General features: G+C 43.7%; 1 protein-coding gene across 1 annotated transcript in view; it reads right to left on the bottom strand.

Annotated features, from left to right (window-relative positions):
• Positions 1-19372, bottom strand: part of SLC35A3 (solute carrier family 35 member A3) — a 36945-nt gene extending 17573 nt beyond the window's left edge. Inside the window, exon 1 of the mRNA XM_034779535.1 lies at positions 19110-19372. The gene's annotated coding sequence lies outside the window, so the exon portion shown is untranslated. The remainder of the gene's footprint in view (positions 1-19109) is intronic.
• Positions 19373-23888: the final 4516 nt, after the last annotated feature.

A 23888-nucleotide genomic window follows, 5' to 3' on the forward strand; every position in this document is an offset into this window, starting at 1 on the left:
ACTTAATTAAGGGGACAGAGGTGGCCGTTCCTACTGGGCTGTTTGCCTGTGGCGGAAAATAAATCCTTCCCTGCAGTTAGCCAAGCGCAGATGGGAAATTGGCCCTGAGTTTTTCGCGTTTGGCTAGCAGGGATCTTCCCTGTTACCAGCCACGCGGTGGGGGGAGGGTACCGTGATCATCCCAGAGAATTCATGGAGGAGGGGGGGGGTCGGCGGCGGGGGGGTGGGTAGTTTGGTGCCTGCAGGGATCTTCCTGCAGGGTTAGTTTGTTTTCTGGTGCTGCTGAATGTTAACAGAAAAACCGCAGCACTCTACTTGCCTGAAGGGGCCCAGACAAGCACCACCACACTGCCCCCCCCCCCAACTGGCTGAGATTGGCCAGGCTTCTGCAGCACTCTACAAGCTATGCTTGGTATGTTGGAAAGCACGGACGGCGCTGAAGCTTACCATGGCCGCATGCAAGCCGAATTCTGTTGCCCAGACCTGTGATTGATCTCTAGCAGCAAAGCCACAGGCACTCAGCATTAAGAGGCAAAATGCGACCTTGCACAGAAATCACATGTGCTATGTAATGTGAACAGTGTTGGTCACCGTGAAAGAGTATAAGCATTGTTCTGCAAAATGTAGCTTTTAAAACAATTCTCTCTTTTTTCCCCTCCCTACAGCAGCTGCAAATTCCTCAAGCCTCCCTCCTCCATCCCGAAGGTTATCACAGATAAGGCGTCGTAAGAAGAAGACGCGGGAGGACATGTTTTCTGAAATTATGCAATCCAGGAGTGACAGAGCTCATCTGAATGAGTGGAAGGAAACAGTTTCAAAGTATAGGAAAGAAGTCAGTGAACGTGAGGACAGGAGGGACCAACGTGAGGAGAGGAGGGACCAACGTGAGGAGAGGAGAGACGATCGAGATGAGAGATGGCGGCAGGAAGACCAGAGGATGAAGGATGCAACGCTGGGGCTGCTCCGGCGTCTGGTGGAGGTTCAGGAACGGCTGCTGGAAAACAGACTGCCGCTTCAGCCCCTGTTCCACCCTCCCCCCTCCCCATGTTCCGTATCCTCCTCACCCAGACGTGTAAGAACGCGGGGGGGGGGAGGCTCCGTACACCTTCCCATTCCACCCCAGTAGACAGCCCAAGCAAAAGGCTGTCATTTTTTTAACCTTTTCTTTGTGGCTTTTTCCTTCCCAGCAATCCTCCTCCCAAATACCACCCGGGTTCCCTCCCTCTTTTTCTAATCTATTAATAAAGAATAAATGATTTTTAAATGATAGTGACTTTATTTGGTTTGAAAGAAAGCTGGGGGAAGGGGCAGGGTGGGTTCCTTACAGAAAATCAGTCAGTAAAGGGGGAGGGTATTCATGAAGGAGAAACAAACAGATATTTCACACGGTAGCCTGGCCAGCCATGAAACTGGTTTTCAAAGCTTCTCTGATGCACAGCGCTTCATGGTGTGATCTTCTAATCGCCCTGGTGTCTGGCTGCGCGTAATCAGCAGCCAGGCGATTTGCCTCAGCCTCCCACCCCGCCATAAAGGTCTCCCCCTTACTTTCACAGAGATTGTGGAGCACACAGCAAGCAGAAATAACAATGGGGAGATTTCTTTGGCTGAGGTCAGAGCGAGTCAATAATGAACGCCAGCGGCCTTTTAAATGGCCAAATGCACATTCTACCACCATTCTGCACTTGCTTAGCCTGTAGTTAAACAGCTCCTGACTCCTGTCCAGGCTGCCTGTGTATGGCTTCATAAGCCATGGCATTAAGGGGTAGGCTGGGTCCCCAAGAATAACTATGGGCATTTCAACATCCCCAACGGTTATTTTCTGGTCCGGAAAGTAAGTCCCTTGCTGCAGCCCTTTAAACAGAGTAGTGTTCCTGAAGACGCGAGCGTCATGAACCCTTCCCGCCCAGCCCGCGTTGATGTTGGTGAAACGTCCCTTGTGATCCACAAGTGCTTGCAGCACCATTGAAAAGTACCCCTTGCGGTTTATGTACTCGGTGGCTTGGTGCTCCGGTGCCAAGATAGGGATATGGGTTCCGTCTATTGCCCCACCACAGTTAGGGAATCCCATTGCAGCAAAACCATCCACTATAGCCTGCACATTTCCCAGAGTCACTAACTTTCGTAGCAGCACCTGAGTGATTGCTTTGGCTACTTGCATCACAGCAGCCCCCACAGTAGATTTGCCCACTCCAAATTGATTCCCGACTGACCGGTAGCTGTCTGGCGTTGCAAGCTTCCACAGGGCTATCGCCACGCGCTTCTCAACTGTGAGGGCTGCTCTCATCTTGGTATTCTGGCGTTTCAGGGCAGGGGACAGCAAGTCACAAAGTTCCATGAAAGTGCCCTTACGCATGCGAAAGTTCCGCAGCCACTGGGAATCGTCCCAGACCTGCAACACTATGCGGTCCCACCAGTCTGTGCTTGTTTCCCGGGCCCAGAATCGGCGTTCCATGGATAGAATCTGCCCCATTAACAACATGATCTCCAAAGCACCGGGGCCTGTGGTTTCACTGAATTCTGTATCCGTGTCTGTGTCCATGTCCTCATCATGCTGCCGCCGCCGCTGCCTCCTCTCCTCGTTTTTCTGGTCCTGGCTGAGCATAAACTCCACGAGAACGCGCGAGGTGTTTGCAATATTCATGAGTGCTGTCTTGACCTCAGCGGGCTCCGTGCTTGCCGTGGTATGGAGTCTGCAGTGTTCACCCACCCAAGAAAAAAGGCGCGAAAATGGTTGTTTGCCGTCCGTTGCTTTCATGCAGGGAGGGAGGGAGGGAGGAAGTGAGACTGTACCCAGAACCACCTGCGACGATGTTTTTTGTCCCATCAGGCACTGGGATCTTAACCCACAATCCCAATGGGCGCGGGAGACTGCGGGAACTATGGGATAGCTATGGATTTGCTACCCACAGTGCAACGGTGCAGAAATCGACGCTAGCCCCGGTACTTGGACGCACACCACCGAATTACTGTGCTAGTGTGGCCGCACTCATTTCGACTTTATACAACCTGTATCTCAAATCCGAATTATCTAAATTCGGATTAATCCCGTAGTGTAGACATACCCTGAGTGCGAGTCCCAGCTACAGAGATGCTGCACAGGAGAACTTAGTCCCTCCTGCGTGCCATAGAACAATGATATGTGATGACTCCCCATACCATACCACTCAAAGGATTTTGAAAGGATTCCATGACTTGCCAACTTCAACTGGAGGAGAGTGCAAAGGCTGTGGCAGTTGCTGCAGTAGCAATGTGAGCACCTTCACTGGTGCTATACAGCTTATGAAGGAATAAGATTCAGTCCTACCCTGATCGTCACAGAAAACCCCCGAAACAAAGTTTATTTACTTACATTTTCCACAGGAATAAACATTTGGCCTACTGTCTATCAGGAAGCCCAATACTCTGCGCTCAGCTCTGCTAGCTCTCACAGCATTTCTTTCTGAAACGCTGAAAAAGTAGTGAGGCCTCTCCTGCTGCAAACCTGTTTTTATTGTTACATAAGTATTTTGTGGGGGGAAATTAGGAGATAAATTGTTTTGGGAAATATATCTCAATGATGTGAATGCAGGCAGGCTGATCCTTTTTTGCTGGGTCATTTTCAATTGGGCCGCTATGGAGAGAGATATCATATATGGAGGAGTCAGTACAAAATAATCCTGGGTTCTATTTTTGGCAAGAACTAAACACCGACTACAGTTGACCATGATTATCCAAATTTCAGTCATCTGACTCTGAGCTCCTTGCTCCTGTGTCTATCAGTCACACTGACAGTGTTCTGATTATCCAAAATTATTCAATATCCTCCATTAGATTTGAATAGTTCAAGCTGAATTGTTGTATTCCTCTTCCCACACCTACTACAGCTCACCTACACATCATTTTGTGAAACTTCTCCAGAAAGGCCAGCTGTACAGTCTGAGAAACACTGTTTCAGGAATATTAAAAAGAGAAGTGGTGAGTGCAAGAAGAGAATACTGAAACAAGGAGTGCCCAAATTAAAAGATAATAGAGAAAGCATTGTGACAACATTATATACGCATGACAACATTATACGCATGATTGGAATAGTGGTATAGAAGGGTGCAGCTTGCTCAGGAAGGACAGGAAGGGGAAAAAAGGGAGAAGGTGTTGCCTTATATATTAAAAATGTATACACTTGGACTGAGGTTGAGACAGAATAAGGGACAGACTTGTTGAAAGTCTCTGGGTAAGGATAAAAGTGGTAAAAAACAAGGGTGATGTCGTGGTAGGGGTCTACTACAGACCACCAAACCAGGAAGAAGAGGTGGATGAGGCTTTTTTTAAACAACTAACAAAATAATCCAAAACACAGGACTTGGTGGTGATGGGGAACTTCAACTACCCAGACATCTGTTGGGAAAATAACACAGCAGGGCACAGATTATCCAACAAGTTCTTGGAATGTATTGGAGACAATTTTTTATTTCAGAAGGTGGAGAAAGCTATTAGGGGAGAGGCTGTTCTTGATTTGATTTTGACAAATAGGGAGGAACTGGTTGAGAATTTGAAAGTGGAAGGCAACTTAGACTCATAGACTTTAAGGTCAGAAGGGACCATCATGATCGTCTAGTCTGACCTCCTGCACAATGCAGGTCACAAAATCTCACCCACGCACTCCTGTAATAACCCCCTAACCTATGTCTCAGCTATTGAAATTCTCAAATCATAATTTAAAGCAGGGGTAGGCAACCTATGGCACGCGTGCCAAAGGCAGCACACGAGCTGATTTTCAGTGGCACTCACACTGCCTGGGTCCTCACCACCAGTCGGGGGGGGGGGGGAGGGGGACTCTGCATTTTAATTTAATTTTAAATGAAGCTTATTAAACATTTTAAAAAACTTATTTACTTTACATACAAAAATAGTTTAGTTATATATTATAGACTTATAGAAAGAGACTGTCTAAAAATGTTAAAATGTATTACTGGCACACAAAACCTTAAATCAGAGTGAATAAATGAAGACTCGGCACACCACTTCTGAAAGATTGCTGACCCCTGGTTTAAAGACTTCAAGGTGCAGAGAATCCTCCAGCAAGTGACCCGTGCCCCACGCTACAGAGGAAGGCGAAAAACTCCAGGGCCTCTGCCAATCTGCCCTGGAGGGAAATTCCTTCCCAACCCCAAATAAACCCCAGCTAAACCCTGAGCATGTGGGCAAGACTCACCAGCCAGACACCCAGGAAAGAATTCTCTGTAGTGACTCAGATCCCACCCCATCTAACATCCCATCACAGGCCATTGGGCATATTTACCACTAATAATCAAAGATCAATTAATTGCCAAAATTAGGCTATTCCATCATACCATCCCCTCCATAAACTTATCAAGCTTAGTCTTGAAGCCAAATATGACTTTCGCCCCCACTGCTCGCCTTGGAAGGCTGTTCCATAACTTCACTCCTCTAATGATTAGAAACCTTTGTCTAATTTCAAGTCTAAACTTCCTGATGGCCAGTTTATATCCATTTGTTCTTGTGTCCACATTGGTACTGAGCTTAAATAATTCCTCTCCCTCCCTGGTATTTATCCCTCTGACATATTTATAGAGAGCAATCATATCTCCCCTCAGCCTTCTTTTGGTTAGGCTAAACAAGCCAAGCTCTTTGAGTCTCCTTTCATAAGACAGGTTTTCCATTCCTCGGATCATCCTAGTAGCCCTTTTCTGTACCTGTTCCAGTTTGAATTCATCCTTCTTAAACACGGGAGACCAGAACTGCACACAGTATTCCAGATGAGGTCTCACCAGTGGCTTGTATAACGGTACTAACACCTCCCTATCCCTACTGGAAATACCTCGCCTGATGCATCCCAAGACCACATTAGCTTTTTTCACAGCCACACCACAGTGGCAGATCATAGTCATCCTGTGATCAACCAATACGCCGAGGTCCTTCTCCTCCTCAGTTACTTCCAACTGATGAGTCCCCAGCTTATAACAAAAATTCTTGTTATTAATCCCTAAATGCATGAACTTGTAAATTGGAGTAATAGTAATAGGATGTAATTTAATAGTGAAAAGTGCAAGGTCATCCAGATCTTCCTGTATGATATCCTGGTCCTTCTCGGTATTGGCAATACTTCCCAGCTTTGTGTCATCCGCAAACTTTATTACCACACTCCTACTTTTTATGCCAAGGTCAGTAATAAAAAGATTAAATAAGATTGATCCCCAAACCGATCCCTGATGAACTCCACTAGTAACCTCTCTCCAGCCTGACAGTTCATTTTCAGTTTGACCCGTTGTAGTCTCCCCTTTAACCAGTTCCTTATCCACCTTTCAATTTTCATATTGATCCCCATCTTTTCCAATTTAACTAGTAATTCCCCATGTGGAACCGTATCAAATGCCTTATTGAAATCGAGGTAAATTAGATCCACAGCATTTCCTTTGTCTAAAAAATCTGTTACCTTCTCAAAGAAGGAGCTCAGGTTGGTTTGGCACAATCTTCCTTTTGTAAAACCACGTTGTATTTTGTCCCAATTACCATTGACCTCAACGTCCTTAACTACTTTCTCCTTCAAAAATTTGTCTAAGACCTTGCATACTAAAGATGTCAAAGTAACAGGCCTGTAGTTACTCAGATCAATTTTTTCCCCTTTCTTAAAAATAGAAACTTTGTTAGCAATTCTCCAGTCATACGATACAACCACTGAGTTTACAAATTAATTTAAAAAAACTTGCTAATGGGCTTGCAATTTCATGTTTAATATTTAATATTCTTGGATGAAGATTATCTGAGCCCCCAATTTAGTCCCATTAAGCTGTTCGAGTTTAGCTTCTACCTCGGATATGGTAATATCTACCTCCATATCCTTATTCCCATTTGTCATCCTGCCATTATCCCTAAGCTCCTCATTAGCCTCATTAAAGTCTGAGGCAAAGTATTTGTTTAGATATTGGGCCATGCCTAGATTATCCTTAACCTTCACTCCATCCTCAGGGTTTAGCAGTCCCACTTCTTCTTTCTTTGTTTTCTTCTTATTTATATGGTTATAGAACCTTTTACGATTGGTTTTAATTCCCTTTGCAAGGTCCAACTCTACATGGCTTTTGGCCTTTCTCATTTTATCCCTACATGTTCTGACCTCAATAAGGTAGCTTTCCTGGTTGATCCCTCTCATCTTCCACTCCTTGTAGGCTTTCTGCTTTTTCTTAATCACCTCTCTGAGATGCTTGCTCCTCCAGTTTGGTCTACAACTCCTGCCTATGAATTTTCCCCCCTTTCTTGGGAGGCAGGCTTCTGATACACCTCTACCCCGATTATAACACTGTACTCGGGAGCCAAAAAATCTTACTGCGTTATATCGAACTTGCCTTGATCCACCGGAGTGTGCAGCCCCGCCTCCCCCGGAGCGCTGCTTTACTGCTTTATATCCAAATTCGTGTTATATCGGGGTAGAGGTGTAGTTTCTGCAACTTTGACTTGAACTAATTCCAGGCCTCCTCCGCCTTCAGTCCAATCCACTTCCCTAACTAATTTCCTTAATTTTTTAAAGTTAGCCCTTTTGAAATCAAAAACCCTAGTCACAGATCTATTTTTGTTTATTCTTCCATTTAGTTTGAACTGAATTAGCTCATGATCGCTCGAACCAAGGTTGTCATCCACTCTTGTTGGTTCAGCAACTACTTGGTGAAGGAATCCATCAGCTATCGCATCCGGGAAAATCTGAGCCCTATCATTATTACTAGCATTTGTCCTCCAGTCTATATCTGGGAAGTTAAAGTCTCCCATGATCACACAATTCCCATTATTATTTACTTCATTAAAAACATTAAAGAGGTCTCTATCCATATCCAAATCAGATTCCGGTGGTCTATAGCACACCCCAAGCACTATCCCAGGGGAGGCCCTAGTAGCTTTCTTCCCCAATGTGATTTTTGCCCAGACAGACTCTGTCTTATCCATTCCATCACTTCTTATTTCTTTACAGTGTACCTCATCATTGATATACACAATGCTATTCCACCAACTTTGCCTTTATTTCCGTCTTTCCTAAACAGCACATACCCTTCAATACCTGTACTCCAGTCATGACTACTTTCCACCATGTTTCTGTTATCCCTATAATATTTGGTTTCACTTCCTGCACCAGTAACTCTAGTTCCTCCATTTTGTTACCTAGGCTCCTCGCATTGGTGTACAAACATCTTAATTTTTGCTGTTTGGATTGGGTGAAAGTGATCATGAAATGGTAGAGTTCATGATTCTAAGGAATGGTAGGAGGGAGAACAGAACAATAAAGACAATGGATTTCAAGAGGGCAGACTCTGAAAAACTGCCAACTGTCTTCAATTGTTTTTCCCTTTAGACTTGCTTCCAGTGGGATTTCACCTACCAACTACCTGAGTTTTCTAAAGAGACATTATTAAGGGCACAAGAGCAAACTATCCCACTGCAAAAGATAGGAAGTATGGCAAGAAACCACCCTGGCTTAACCAGGAGATCTTCAATGATCTAAAACTCAAAAAAGAATCCTACAAAAAGTGGAAACTCCATCGAATTACAAAGGATGAATATAAACAAATAACACAAGTATGTAGGGACAAAATTAGAAAAGCCAAGACACAAAATGAGATCAAACTAGCTAGGGACATAAAGGGTAACAAGAAAACATTTTACAAATACATTAGAAGAGGAAGACCAAATACAGAGTAGGCCCATTACTCAATGAGGGGGGAAGACAATAACAGAAAATGTGGAAATGGCAGAGGTGCTTAATGACTTCGTTTTGGTTTTCACCAAGAAGGTTGGTGGCGATTGGACGTCTAACATAGTGAATACCAGTGAAAATGAGATAGGATCAGAGTCTAAAATAGGGAAAGAACAAGTCAAAAATTACTTAGACAAGTTAGATGTCTTCAAATCACCAGGGCCTGATGAAATGCATCCTAGAATACTCAAGGAGCTGACTGAGGAGATATCTGAGCCATTAGCAATTATCTCTGAAAAGTCATGGAAGATGGGAGAGATTCCAGAAAAGCGGAAAAGGGCAAATATAGTGCCCATCTATAAAAAGAGAAATAAAGACAACCCCAGCTATTATAGACCAGTCAGCTTAACTTCTGCACCCGGAAAGATAATGGAGCAAATAATTAAGAAATGAATTTTCAAAAACCTAGAAGATAATGAGGCGATAAATAACAGTCAGCATGGATTTGTCAAGAACAGTTTGTATCAAACCAACCTGATAGCTTTCTTTGACATGGTAACAAGCCTTGTGGATGGGGAGAAGTGGTAGATGTGGTGGTATACCTTGATTTTAGTAGGCTTTTGATACTGTCTCGCATGACCTTCTCATAAACAAACTAGGGAAATACAACTTAGATGGAGCTACTATAAGGTGGGTGCATAACTGGTTGGAAAATCATTCCTAGAGAGAGTAGTTATCAGTGGTTCGCAGTCATGCTGGAAGGACATAACGAGCGGGGTCCCACAGGGATCAGTTCTGGATCTGGTTCTGTTCAATATATTTATCAATGATTTAGATAATGGCACAGAGCATATACTTATAAAATTTGTGGACGATACCAAGCTGGGAGGGGTTGCAAGTGCTTTGGAGGATAGGATTAAAATTCAAAATGATCTGGAGAAATGGTCTAAGTAAATAGGATGAAATTCAATAAGGACAAATGCAAAGTACCTTAGGAAGGAACAATCAGTTGCACACATACAAAATGGGAAATGACTGCCTAGGAAGGAGTACTGCAGAAAGGTATCTGGGGGTCATAGTGGATCACAAGCTAAATATGAGTCAACAGTGTAACACTGTTGCAAAAAAAGCAAACATTATTCTGGGATGTATTAGCAGGAGTATTGTAAGTAAGATGAAAAATAATACTTCCGCTCTACTCCGCACTGATTAGACCTCAACTGAAGTGTCCAGTTCTGGGCGCCACATTTCAGGAAAGAGGTGGACAAATTGGAGAAAGTCTAGAGAAGATCAACAAAAATGATTAAAGGTCTAGAAAACATGAACTATGATGGAAGATTGAAAAAAAATTGGGTTTGTTTAGTCTGGAGAAGAGAAGATTGAGGGGGTACATGATAACAGTTTTCAAGTACATAAAAGGTTGTTTCAAAGAGGAGGGAGAAAAATTGTTCTTCTTAACCTCTGAGAATAGGACAAGAAGCAATGGGCTTAAATTGCAGCAATGGCGGCTTAGGTTGGACATTAGGAAAAACTTCCTAACTGTCAGAGTGGTTAAGCACTGGAATAAATTGCCTGGGGAGGTTGTGGAATCTCCATCATTGGGGATTTTTAAGCGCAGGTTGGACAAACATGTCAGGGATGGTCTAGATCAGGGGTCGGCAACGTTTGGCACGCGGCTCGCCAGGGTAAGCACCCTAGCAGGCCCGGCCAGTTTATTTACCTGCTGATGCGGCAGGTTCGGCCGATCGCGGCCCCCCACTGGCCATGGTTCGCTGTCCCGGGCCAATGGGGGCGGTGGGAAGCCGCAGCCAGCACATCCCTCACCCGTGCCGCTTCCCGCCGCCCCCATTGGCCTAGGACGGCGAGTGGGGGCCGCAATCAGCCGAACCTGCCGCGTCAGCAGGTAAATAAACTGGCCCAGCCTGCTAGGGTGCTTACCCTGGCGAGCAGCGTGCCAAACGTTGCCGACCCCTGGTCTAGATAATACTTAGTCCTGTCTTGAGAGCAGGGGACTGGACTAGATGACCTCTCGAGGTCCCTTCCAGTTCTATGATTCTATATTACACAGATGAACAGGCAAAGTGCAATGCAAGTAATCACTCATGCTAACAAGTTGTGGGAAGCAGAAAGGGGCCAGTTAAAGTTACAAATGACTATAACAACACTAAATAAAACTAACTGATTTACCATGAAGTTTCCTGCCAATTAACTGAGCTACCAACACTAAACATCATACTACTGCAGTAACTCCTCACTTAACATTGTAGTTATGTTCCTGAAAAATGCAACTTTAAGTGAAACGATGTTAAACAAATCCATTTTTCCCATAAGATTTAATGTAAATGCGGGGGGTTAGGTTCCAAGGAAATTTTTTATGGGCAGACAAAAGGCATTATATACTGTACAGCACTGTACTGTACTGTGGTTGGGAAGTGCCCCTGGCTTACCCCACACAGGCACAGCTCGCTGCAGGCAAGGACGCTAGGAAACACTTTCGCAGCAGCAGCTTCCCCAGGGAAGAACAGGCACCAACTTTGCCGGGGGAAGCTCCAGGCCCACCTCTTCCTGTCCCCGCTCCACTCCAGGCCCACCTCTTCCCACCCCCACTCTGGAGCAGCCACATTCCTGCTCCCCCCCCGCCCCACGTCCTAAGAGGAACTTGTGCAATGCTCCCTTGTAAAGTCACCGCTCTTCCACAGAATCTTACAAGCAGTGGACAGAGCAGGCAGCCAAGCAACGTTTTAAGGGAGCATTGCACAACTTTAAACGAGCATGTTCCCGAATGGAGCAGCGATGTAACTTTGAAAGGACGTTAAGTGGGAGGACGTTAAGTGAGAAGTTACTGTACTACCATTGATTCATATTTTCTCAGCCAAGTAACAAAATGTCATAGTCTTACTGAAATCAGAAACATTAAATTGGATGTAGCAAGATTACAAAGACACAAAACCTGTGTGGCAGTTGTGAAAAACTCAAAACAGAGCATGTAGGTTTAGTAGCAGTAACTCTATTTTGTATTCTTGAGTCCCCAAAACATTATAAAAGTAGATTTAAATAATGAATTTGTTACAAATTCCAATGCAACAGTGATTTTCACATTCTGATATTAAGGGTTCGTAAAAGTGAGACTATTATCACTACAAGTTGAGAAGAATCTGAGTGTCTTGTTCTCAGTTATAAAATGACTAATACAGTACTCAAAAGCAGCCCTATAAAGATTATGAATATTCTTGCTTTCTTCTTCCTATAATACATAATTATTTCCTTACTTTTATTATTAACTATCATCCATTTGCAGTTCCTTTAACTGTAATTTTCAGTCAGGCCCTCGGATTTATATATAATAATTCACAATTTTAGAGTCTACATCTTACAAAGGCCTCCTCAGGAATTGCAGCCACACTCTATTTTTGAGGATAAAGTCCTTAGGGACCCAGGCAATGTAAACTACAGTAGGTCAGCACCTCTCTAATTCAGTCTGCTGGTGACATCTTCATAAAATTCTGTCTACACATAAGGGTGCACTTAACATTGGCAATCACTGATGCATCCTCAAAATGCTCCAGTATTGATTGAACCAGGGACATTTTAAAAAAAAAGAATAGTGAAGGCATATTTATTTCCATTTTAGACTCTAATCCTGCAACACACACCATGTGGGCAGAACCTGGGACACCATGCAGCTACACGTTTTCGCCCACCAGTAACAGCTTGCAAGATTAGGGTCTTAGTCTGTGGCTGTAGATCACAAACGACAGCATAGAGTAAACACAAAGTGTGTGTTAACACTGTTTCATGTGCCGTAACAGAGAGCTGGAGTAAATGTTTAAACTACTTCGTACTGATTCACAAAAATGTTTGGCAAGAAAATATCTTTTGTTACTATCCTATCTATTTTTCTTTTTTGTTTTACTGAAAGTTACATTTTAAAATAAATAAAACAGTCTCAAATTGTTCCTATTGTTACATTTTCAGCCTTCACAGTGACAATTATCTGCTGCACTCAGGATGGCTAAAAACTAAATTCATTTGACATTTCCAGGGTTGAGGCTCTTTTAGAACATAAGCGTTGAGTGACAAGATGTTCTGCTCCAGTGGAATGTTAGTGCATTTGACTATCAGTGTGTTTTTGCACAGAAAAAATATCAAACAGGAAAACATTTAATCAAGACACCTGCATTTCTGCAAAAAGTGAGATTGTAGAGAACTGCAGATTCAGGACCTGAGTAAAGCAGAGGGCAAGTTTAACTATGGTTCAAGTTCTGCACCCCACCACAAGATATTAAAGAGAGTTAATAAAAAAAGGCGAAAAAGTTTGTAAATTCTTTCAAGTTAAACAGGTTTGTGCATACCATCTATGTTTGCATTTCCGGAAAATGGAAGACAAAAGAGGTACACGAACTGAGTTGTTAATAATCAGGGGGTAGCCATGTTTTTGCGGATACAGACTAACAACAAGGAGTCCGGTGGCACCTTAAAGACTAACAGATTTATTTGAGCATAAGCTTTCGTGGGTAAAAAACCTCACTTCTTCAGATGCAACAGAAGAAGTGAGGGTTTTTTTACCCATGAAAGCTTATGACCAAATAAATCTGTTGGTCTTTAAGGTGCCACCGGACTCCTTGTTGTTTGAGTTCTTAATGCCACAGTTGACAAATATACTACAGAGGGAAATGTTATTAACAAGACTTTGGCAAACAAGGAACGGAAAAAGAAGAAGAAAAACTGAGTGGAAGCAAACCTATCTGAATTCTATTAAAAACTGATGCAATGCACAAAGTATGAAGCTTCTGGTACATACAGTTTGAAGCATCCATTTTCAAATGCTATTTCTCTGTACAATGTCATATGTGCCTTCTCTTTCTTCCTAAACTCCAGTCCAACTCTGACATTTTACTCTTCCGCCCATATTAGATAACATGAATACGGGCTATTTAAAATAACAAAACTAAAATTTTATGTATGATGGTTCTATTCCTTAAATCTTTTTCAGCAGCTGAGTGTATCAGAAAGTCTTTCTGCACAAGATCTAAGGGTTCAATAAAGTACATTAGGGCTGTTAAGTGATTAAAAAAATTAATCGTGATTAATTGCACTGTTAAACAATAATAGAATACCATTTATTTAAATAGTTTGGATGTTTTCTCCATTTTCAAATATATTGATTTCAATTACAACACAGACTACAAAGTGTACAGTGCTCACTATATTTATTTTTGATTACAAATATTTGCACTGTAAAAAACAAAATAGTATTTTCAATTCACCTAATAGAAGTACTGTAGTGCAATCTTTTTATCATGAAAGTTGAACATACAAATGTCGAACTACGTACAAAAAAATAACTGCATTCAAAAATAAAACAACGTACAACTTTAGAGCCTACAAGTCCACTTGGTCCTACTTCAGCCAATTGCTCAGACAAGCAAGTTCGGTTACATTTGTAGGAGATAATGCTGCCCACCTCTTGTTTACAATGTCACCTGAAAGTGAGAACAGGCATTCGCATGGCACTGTTGTAACTGGCGTGGCAAGATATTTACGTGCCAGATGCACTAAAGATTCATATGTCCCTTCATGCTTCAACCACCATTCCAGAGGATATGCATCCATGCTCATGACGGGTTCTGCTCAATAATGATCCAAAGCAGAGCGGACCGATGCATGTTCATTTTCATCATCTGAGTCAGATGCCACCAGCAGAAGGTTGATTTTCTTTTTTGGTGGTTCAGATTCTGTAGTTTCCGCATCTGAGTGTTGCTCTTTTAAGACTTCTGAAAGCATGCTCCACAACTCGTCCATCTCAGATTTTGGACAGCACTTCAGAGTCTTAAACCTTGGGTCGAGTGCTGTAGCTATTTTTAGAAATCTCACATTGGTACCTTCTTTGCATTTTGTCAAATCTGTAGTAACAGTGTTCGTAAATCAAACAACATGTGTTGGGTCATCATCTGAGACTGCTATAACATAAAATATATGGCAGAATGTGGGTAAAACAGAGCAGGGGACATACAATTCTCCCCGAAGGAGTTCAGTCACAAATTTAATTAACACACAATTTTTTTAATGATCATCATCAGCATGGAAGCATGTCCTCTGGAATGGTGGCTGAAGCATGAAGGGCCACATGAATGTTTAGCGTATCTGGCACGTAAATACCTTGCAACGCTGGCTACAAAAATGCCATGTGAATGCCTGTTCTCACTTTCAGGTGACATTGTAAATAAGAAAAAGGCAGCATTATCTCCCATAAATGTAAACAAACTTGTTTGTCTTAGCGATTGGCTGAACAAGAAGTTGGACTGAGTGGACTTGTAGGCTCTAAAGTTTTCCATTGTTTTGTTTTTGAGTGCAGTAATATACAACAAGAAAAATCTACATTTGTAAGTTACACTTTCACGATAGAGATTGCACTACAGTATGTGTATGAAGTGAATTGAAAAATACTATTTATTTTGTTTATCATTTTTACAGTGCAAATATTTGTAATAAAAATAATATAAAGTGAGCACTGTACGCTTTGTATTCTGTGTTGTAATAGAAATCAATATATTTGAAAATGTAGAAAAACATCCAAAAATATTTAATAAATTTCAATTGGTATTCTATTGTTTAACAGTGCGATTAATCGCGATTAATTTTTTAATCGCAGTTAATTTTTTTTAGTTAATTGCGTGAGTTAACTGCAATTAATCAACAGCCCTAAAGAATATCTAAGGTAGTAAAATATTCTGTGAGTGGGAAGCAGGACACAGATGGCAATTAGAATGCACAGAAATTCTTAATAACTAAAAGTCTACCAAAAAGTATTGTTGAACTAGTTTATGTGCTGGAATTTAGATATCCACTAACACTTCCTAAATGTCATAAGCTTTGCTAAATAGTAAGAGTCAGAAAAATGACATTTTTTCCAATATGTAGTCTAAGGTGCCACAAGTACTCCTGTTCTCTACACTGTGTGTGCAAAGTCACAATTGTTTTGTAAATAATTTCACTTGGACTAATCCCAATTACTATGCTTCTTGTTTTAAAACCTCTCCACAGACCAGCTCCTCTCTCAAACCGCACTTTTAACATTGGTTTCCCCTCTGTCCCCTCCTATTAACTCTCCATGGTTGTCAGGCACACTTTCAACTGCACCTCTTCATACAGCTGGAACCTCTTCCATCCAAGCCATTAAATCATTTTATCATTTCAAATCTCACCTAGTCACCTTCTTTTGTTCTTCTGTTTGTGACTCATTCTCTTTGTAAGGCACTTTACAGACAATACCGTAAAACAGGTTGTATTTCTCTTGGTACATCCTTCTTCAGCAATGTTTTCACATTAAATAAAAAATGCTCAAGCAAAGTTTCTCCCCTCTCCACTTGTTGAAGCTGAACAACCTGCTCAGTCAACAAAGCTTTGTTTTCAATAGGCGCTTTCCTAAGGGCAGCTTTTCTACTTTTTCTATCCAGTTAAGGAGTTTAAAAACAACAACCTGCAACTGAATATTTTCATGATGGGAATATAAAATGCATCCAGTACAAAAAACATGATGATTGTTCCAGCACAGCTACTGAACTCTCAGAGCACAATACTACATTTTCCCCATTTACAAGCATGCTGCTATGACTAAATGTCAGAAAATGCATTTTTAAAATATTCTCCACAGGCTAGTTACATAAGAAAACTTATTTGCTAAAAATTCCCTCTCTCTATGAATCCTTCTCAACTCTGCTTCAATTAGATAGTCTTCTGTGGCTAAGAGTTGGGGCCCCTTCAAGGATAGGGATGGTATGCCACTGACACTCCAATATCACTGATGTCTGACAAGGAGTCCAATGATATGCTCTCTTGCCTGTGTCTAGTTTCAAATACTACTGTAACTTCTTTGGGGCAACGGCTGTCTCTTCCAGTATTTGTAGAAAACCTAGCAGCATGGGGACCAGTGTTCCTTCTAATTTTTCCCACACATGTGCAGAATGAATTTTGTTATGTGCACCAATATGGAGGTGATGTGTCACACATCACCTCCATATTGGTGCACATAACAAAATTAATGTGGTGGGGGTGGAGCTGAAGGGTTCGGAGTGTGGGAGGGGGCTCAGGGCTGCAGCAGAGGGTTGGGGTGCAGGGGTGTGAGGACTCCAGCTGGGGGTGCAGACTCTGGGGTGGGGCTGGGGATGAGGGGTCTGGGGTGCACAAAGGTGCTCAAGGGTTACTGCGGGGAGAGAGGACTCCCCCCAGCTCTCTCTCCGCGCTGCAGCACCTGGGCTCAGCGGGGAGAGGCGCCTCTCCCCGCCGCGGCTCCAGGGCGGGGGCTGCAGGATAGGTGTCCCTCTCCCAGCTGCGGCAGGTCTGGGGCTGAGTTGGGGCCGGGGAGGGGCGCCTGCAGCACCCTTCCCCTGGCCCTGGCAGGGCAGGTTCCCTAAGTTCCTGCACAGCACTAAATAGGCTGCTGTGTAGCCATGCAGCTTACAGGGAACTTAGGAGACTCCATTCTGATTGTGGGCTTTCAGGGGCTATTGCAAAACAAATCATCTTTATTTATTTGTCAAATGAAAAATCTCTTGGAAAACCTTTTATTTAAAAAAATAAATAAAAATACCACAATCTTATATGCATATATACGAACAGCAAGAATTGACATTGAAAACCTCAAGTATTGCATGAGATATTTAAAGTTAAATCTGCGGCTCCTTCTCTACCTCACCTCTTACACACAAATGTAGAACCCAGAAATAAGATCTCACAAGTTAGATGACCAATAAGCAAGATCAAATATTGAACCTGTAAACATTTAGTGTTCCTTTACGTAGGAAATTGAGGAAGTCATTGAGTTGAATCTAGTATCAATAGTGTTTATGAGATTAAGAGTTACTGTACACGCATACTGATGCAAAAGTTTTATATTGACATAACAGTTATCAAGCCAAACCTTGTGTGCCAACATAGGCAGTAAGGCATATGGTATCAAATTTCTCTCTCCCTCTTTTTAAAAAAACAAAAAACAGTACATACACTGTACTATTCGTTGTACATATCACTGTAGAGGCAGGCCTGAGCTGCAAAATTCGGATCTAATATGAATTTCCCCCAAATTTGAGGGTCTTCAGTTCCGGGTTTTGGTTCAGGCCCCACCTCAAATATAAACGCATACATAGGGCTTGTCTTCACTACAGTGTTAGTCCCAAGTATAACTCAACTACTGTCCCGATCCCAACTCCTGTCCGCATTCACAAACCTCCAATTTGAATTAATTTGTGCTTTAAACTCAAGCTAGTTTGCAGGGTTATGGGTTGAATCATGAATGCTGCTGATGGCTGAGCTAGTAATGGGGAAGCAACTACAAATAACTGCTAATACAACCATTCTGTGTAGTTCGAGTGTTGTTTCACAGTGTGGCCACTCTCACTTGAGCTAGCTGTCCCAATGAAGGCAAACCCACAGGTGCTTATCAGCAAAAAACAGTAATTACAAATGAAATTATACTTCTGTACAATGTAGATGAATTAACATTGTTGTGGAAGCTTAACTGTTGAATGGTCTGTTGTACGTGTTTTCCACATTGCTCAAAATGACATCCTTCTTTCAGAGTATCAAATGTTCTCAGTCTCCTCCAAATTCTTCCTCAAAAGTCACTGCTTTTCCCTTGCTTTCCACAAGTGACCTCCCTTCCCATACTATATACCATGATCTGCCACATTCTCAATTAAAATATTGATTATAAACTTCATTCAATGCAATTCTCAGTATCTTTGTTTACTCTTGCCTACTGTGTCCTTTGTCTTCATTTTCTGTTTGCTTGATGTAGATTGTAAAAATTTTGATCTCAAAAGCCTCACACAAAGTTCCAATGTTACAACATTTTTCTTATAAAATATACCTAGTACTGTGTTAAATATGGTTTAATTTATGTGCTATTTGGAAGGAGCTGTGTGTGTATTTTATATTGGTGTGAATCAGAGAAACTATCCCAGGCAGGTGAGTGACAACTGGGATTTCATCATCCGGAACTGAGAAACATCTGCTGTCCATGTTTTTTTGCTTCCTGATCTCACATCATCTTCTCCCTGGCTATTTCAACACAACTCCCTGTTCCTCAAACCATCATTTATCCTCTATCACAATATCATAACCTATCCCCCACTCACACACATCACCCCTCCCCCATACATCCCTCCTCTCCCCCCCACAGGCTACCCCAATCCTGTGCCTTGCCCCTCATACAGCCCCCAGAGGCTACCCCAATCCCGTGCCCCCGCCATACAGCCCCCCTCTCCTCCTCCGGGCCACCCTAATCCTATATCCTGCCCCCATATAGCCCCCTCTCCCCACCCCAACCCCTCGCCGGGGCTGTCCCAATCCCATGCCCGGCCCCTCAGTCACGTGGCTACCCGGTGCCAGCCCTGACCGAGCTGAGCCCCTGCCCCGACCCCAGGAAACGTCTCACCTCCCTCGCTGGGAGCACGGCCCCGCTCCCTGCCAGCCCCTCGCCGCCGGCTCGGGGTGTCCCCAGCGCCCCGCTCGCTGCAGCCGCCCGCCCGGCGCTGTGCAGGCGCTTCCGGGTGCCCCGGTCCCGGTCGGTCCAGCTCCGCAAAGGCCCCGGCTGCAGCCGCTGCCCCGCCTGCTCCGTTCCCAGGACCCGGCTCGCTCAGCTCTCGGCTCGGTCTGAGCCCGCTCGCCCCCGGCGGCCCCCGGCTTGGCCTCGTGCGCCGAGGGAAGGGGCTGGGCTGCCGCGCCGCGGGAAGGGGCTGGGCTGCCCATCGTCAAAAAAAAAAAAAAAAAAAGAGCAAGGGCTGGGAGCGTGGTGTGTACGTGGAGGTGTTTGGAGCACAGGGTATCTAGGGGTGATGGGGGGCAATGGGGCGTGAGGTCGGTACCCAGCAGTCAAACAGGGGTTGGGGCAGGGTGTGGGGCAGTGCCTGGAAGAGACAGCATGATCATTGTGGTGATACAATCTGTCTTCCCCCACAGGTACTAATAAGAGAGGAGGGGGCAGGCCAAGCACACACATGCTGTGCCAAACCCAGTGAGTCAGAGACTGCAGGGGAACAATACTCAGAGCCAGAGAGGCAGGGCCGGCTCTAGGATTTTTGCCGCCCAAAGCAAAAACAATTTTGGCCCCCCCACCGTTCTTTAATTACCCCACCCCCGGCCCGCCTCAACTCCGCCCCTTCCCCAAATCCCCAGCCCTGCCGCCTCCTCCCCCTAGGCTCTCAAGCCTAGGAGGGAGGAAGGGAGAGGGAGAAGCAGCATGTGCGCAGTGGCCACTCGGAGTCTCCCCCCCCACAGGTTTGAGAGCCTGGGAGGGAGGGCGAGTAGCGGCGTGCGAATCAGCTGTTTCGCACGCCGTGGCGAGCTAGGGCGGCTGGGGCACATTTTTAGGGGTGGCATTCTGGCGCTGGCCATGCCGCCCCTAAAAATGTGCAGCCCCAAGCACCAGCTTGTTTTGCTGGTGCCTAGAGCCGGCCCTGCAGAGAGGGGAGGTCATGGCTTGGGAGTGTGATGGAAAGTCAGCGAGGAGGAGAGAAAATGTAACCCACGTTGTAAAAGTTCGTAAGCTGGAAAAGTACGCCCCCCTGGCTGACACCCTGAGAGTGAAGGGCTATGAGGTGCAGATGGACGCCCTGATTGTCGGAGCCCTGGGCACCTGGGACCCCTGCAACGAGCGTGTGCTTCAGATCTGCGTGATCGATCGACGCTACGCACATCTTATGCGGCCCCTCATGGTCTCAGACGCTATCCAATGGTCCAGGGACATCTACATCGATCACATCACCGGCCATCGACAGTACCAGGAGGCGTGAGCCAGAGTGACATCTTTCTCCCACTACGAGAAAGGGACCAAGTGACCTTCTCCGTTGGATCATATGAACTGGAACCATAAACTCCCTAAACATTAAATCTCACCCCATGAGGGTCAATCCATCCTCATCATCATATCCACTCATTATAATCCAGACCCGAACATAGTCACTTTATGAACTTCATACCCTCATATCTCAATGTCTGTATTTTGACCCATCAATCTTTTACCCCCAATCGGGAATATTGCAGATTATGTATTCTTCATGCCACCTTATCTTAAACCAAACTTTGCACCCCCTATAATCTGTTATTCCCTGATAACCAGAAACTTCTATGCTCAAACTCTGTTCACTATTTTTTTTTTTTTTTAAGATCGGGGTGAAAGTAAGCCAGTACGGGCCTGTACGGCATACCGGTAAAAAGTGGCCACCAATACCAGCTGACATTAAAGCGCTGCTGGCCGTGCTTTAACGTGTCTACCCCTTTTGCGCCCTCCATCTGCGGCCCTGCCAGGTCCCTACTGGCAGGGCTGCTGACAGGGAGGGGGTCCAAAAGGGGCAGCAATGTTAAAAGCGCTGTGGTGGCAAAGGACCCTGCTTAAAGTGCTTTAAATTGCCACTGGAGCCCCTGGCGGTGCAGGCCAGGCAGCACAGATGGGCTGGTTGGGGGAGCCAGCCCCATACTGGTAAGTGTTGAGTGTTACTTTCACCCCTGAATAAGAGCTTTGTAAACGCAGTGACCTGGCAGTGCCCCAGTATGTTAAAGTGAAAAAGAAAAAATACAACCTAAGGAAGAGCCTTCCTCTCTCTGTCCATCGTGTATGGTTCATCTGTTTGGATGGAAACCTCCAGTTCCTAGGAACGATAGTTTGTGGTATGCTTTCCACAGCAGCAAGCATTTGACAGAATAATCTCAAATGATTCACTTGCCCATGTGTAAAGTGTGATATACATGGTGCTTATGCATGCTCAACATCATAATTCAAGGAAATAAGGTTTAGCATTGAAGGCACAGTTAGCAACAGGCTCTTTTGCATAGGAAGAGAATCCCAGACTTCGTAAATGTGTAACTAAGACTAAGAGTGAAATGTTTTTTTTTTTGTTTTGTTTTTTTTAAAAGAAATCCCTCAGACAGAGACAAGCACCTACAAGATCTCTATCAAGCATTCTTAAAAACTACAATACCCACCTGCTGAAGTGAAAAAACAGACTGACAGAGCCAGACGAGTACCCAGAAGTCACCTCCTACAAGACAGGCCCAATAAAGAAAATAACAGAACACCACTAGCTGTCACCTTCAGCCCCCAACTAAAACCTGTCCAGCGCATCATCAAAGATCTACAACCTATCCTGAAAGATGATCCCTCACTCTCACAGATCTTGGGGGACAGACCTGTTCTCGCTTACAAACAACCCCCCAACCTAAAGCAAATACTCACCAGCAACCACACATCACTGAACAAAAACACTGACCCAGGAACCTATCCTTGTAACAAAGCCCGATGCCAACTCTGTTCACATATCTATTCAAGTGACATCATTATAGGACCTAATCACATCAGCCATACCATCAGGGGCTCATTCACCTGCACATCTACCAATGTGATATATGCCATCATGTGCCAGCAATGCCCCTCTGCCATGTACATTGGCCAAACCGGACAGTCTCTACGCAAAAGAATTAATGGACACAAATCTGACATCAGGAATCATAATACTCAAAAACCAGTGGGAGAACACTTTAACCTGTCTGGCCATCCAATGACAGACCTGCGGGTGGCTATCTTACAACAGAAAAACTTCAAAAATAAACTCCAGCGAGAGACTGCTGAGCTGGAATTGATTTGCAAATTAGATACAATCAATTTAGGATTGAATAAGGACTGGGAATGGCTGAGCCATTACAAACATTGAATCTATCTCCCCTTGTAAGTATTCTCACACTTCTTATCAAACTGTCTGTACTGGGCTATCTTGATTATCACTTCAAAAGTTTTTTCCCCCCACTTAATTGGCCTCTCAGAGTTGGTAAGACAACTCCCACCTGTTCATGCTCTCTGTATGTGTGTATATATATTATATATATATGTTCCATTCTATATGCATCCGATGAAGTGGGCTGTAGCCCACGAAAGCTTATGCTCCAATAAATTTGTTAGTCTCTAAGGTGCCACAAGTACTCCTCGTTCTTTTTGCAGATACCGACTAACATGTGTGCTACTCTGAAACCTGAGCTACTGAACTGAAATTCCACGCTGAACAGGAAAAACCAGTCTGGCCTCACAAACATGCCAAGTTTGGCAAACCTGGTTCCAGCCTTTAAATAGTTTTTTTTTTTTTTTTGAGGGGGGGAGGAGGGGGAGGAAACAAATTGTAGATTTAATGGGAAGAAATCATAAAACAGTGGCTGAAAGAAGAACACTTAAAACATCAGCCATAAGCCATCAGTTAAACTTCATGCAATCAAAGTCTGACTGATTTCCTAAGATTTCAAGCTAACACTTTTCTTCTAGTTGTGTGCACTTTAAAGGAGATTTTAGAAAGATTTCCTCACTGTTGCTAGTACTGATTCAGTTCTACCAGCATTAACACTGTTGGCATTCCTACTGTGGGCCAGCTGATACTGACATTTTAAGAATCCATCTCTCTAACAGCATACACTAGATGACACTAGAAAGAAGCAGCAAACAGCCAGTCAACACTGAAGCTCTCAGTGTCAGACAGTGGGGAAGGTTTGCAAACTTTCTCTAATATGCACTATTGGCAAACAGGTAGGTAGTACTGAGCAAATGTCCTACGACAGAAAATGCCATTTTTCAGATGACACAAAACCAAAGGATGTGACCACTTGTTAAACAGCACATGGCTTTTTCTGTTTTGTTTTTGCAAGAATAAAGATAAGCCCTGGTGTCATGGCCAAGTTCCAGTTTGGGTAATTACTTTTTGCCCACCTACTTCCCCTCACTTAAATTGAATCCAATAGTCTTCACTTCCCAATCTAAAAGTGTTGTGCAATTTTGCTGTATGGGGTTATGGCTACTCTATTCACAAGAGGATTTAATGACATGATCATGTCTACAGTATGTGCTTTGTCTATACTTCTGTAAAGCACTTTAATGCTTCTGAAAAGTGCTATAGAAAACAATAATCCTGGCAAGTGCTTGGAGCAAAGGTGAAGTCCCATGATTTCCACAGCTTTCTTCATGACACATGTACTCAGGTTGTTAGAGTTGCATTCTTGATGCTCATCTTACCCAAAGAATAGTTTTGACTCAATTTCTTTCCGATCTAGAAGTGGCAGCCCAAAAACTCCCAGCTCACTATAGAAACTGCTCAGATCAAATCTATTGGTGGGTGTCTTGTGCCAATGGAAAATAATGACAGAAAATTTCTAATAGTTGAACAAGTTTTATTAGAATAAG

Source organism: Trachemys scripta, chromosome 8, assembly GCF_013100865.1.
Source record: "Trachemys scripta elegans isolate TJP31775 chromosome 8, CAS_Tse_1.0, whole genome shotgun sequence".
NCBI classification, from domain to species: domain Eukaryota; kingdom Metazoa; phylum Chordata; order Testudines; family Emydidae; genus Trachemys; species Trachemys scripta.